Genomic DNA, 779 nt, shown 5'->3' with positions numbered 1-779 from the left:
CTAACGACAATGTTCATGATCCTATCACCGACACTGCTATTTCCCCTGAGCACAAAGTAGAGGGGAACAGCAAAAAAGGAAATTGAAAATTGTTACTACAATGAAAATTATAAATCTCTGACAACAAACCAATGGCTATTTCAGGACATTGATTCTGGCAACAAAAACAACAAAAACAAAGTAGCTGCTACCAGTGATTATAACTGCTAATAGTAATCACAACGACAATGAAAATGCTCTCTGCATTACGTGCATTAAGCTTAAAAACTAAACAGGCGGATTAGATAACCAAAAATCATGTGCAAGTCTTTTTATCAAAAATCCTTTCTTCCCCCTCATTTTCACCCCTCACTCCTGCCCGCTATCAGATAACAGATGTGGGTGATTATAGCAATACATTAATGCCAAGCGCTGCTTCACCATAACTTAGTACCCTCCCTCATCATCATCATTAATTCCGAAAGTAATGTCATTAACAAAGCGCTCCAGTGAATCTGTCTGATCACCGTATTGTTTATACGAAATGAAGGGTTTCAAAGGACCGCTTTCAGAATTAATTTGGAGAGATATTCGTGTTTCTTTCTACATCAACGTCGGAACGGCTGAAGTTAGGGCAAAAGCTGGTTCTATAATGCCTGATATTTCAGTTTTATCTGCCTCTCTGAAATGGCCTCCGTGTATTCATGCTTGTATAAGTGGAGCGGGTTAACGGGAGTCTGCGCTCTCCGGCCCTCTCGTTCTCCTTCTTCCGCCTCCGCCTGCCGAAGAGAAAAGACCAG

The sequence above is a fragment of the Penaeus monodon genome, chromosome 28, assembly GCF_015228065.2.
Source record: "Penaeus monodon isolate SGIC_2016 chromosome 28, NSTDA_Pmon_1, whole genome shotgun sequence".
In the NCBI taxonomy this organism is placed as follows: domain Eukaryota; kingdom Metazoa; phylum Arthropoda; class Malacostraca; order Decapoda; family Penaeidae; genus Penaeus; species Penaeus monodon.
This window is presented reverse-complemented; position numbering follows the sequence as displayed.